Here is a 266-nt window from a genome sequence, read left to right as displayed (position 1 = left end):
CCTCACCTCCGGCAACCGCAGCGATGCCACGGCCGCCGCCCTCTTCCCCTGCCTAATTCAGCCATCACCGCCGATTCCCAGCCCTCAAGCTCTCTCTCTCTCTCTCACTTACTCGGCCAGACTGACAGCAGCCGCTTCACGCCACTACAGCCGTCTGCCGGCTCACAGCCAAACGCTCCTTCCCTGACTTGACTCGGCAGCCGACGGCAGTAGCTTCGCCCCGCCGTCGCCGCTCACCACCATCTCAGCCCCGATTTAAAAGCAAA

Source organism: Salvia miltiorrhiza, chromosome 4, assembly GCF_028751815.1.
Source record: "Salvia miltiorrhiza cultivar Shanhuang (shh) chromosome 4, IMPLAD_Smil_shh, whole genome shotgun sequence".
NCBI classification, from domain to species: Eukaryota; Viridiplantae; Streptophyta; class Magnoliopsida; order Lamiales; family Lamiaceae; genus Salvia; species Salvia miltiorrhiza.
Note: the sequence above shows the minus strand (reverse complement) of the source record.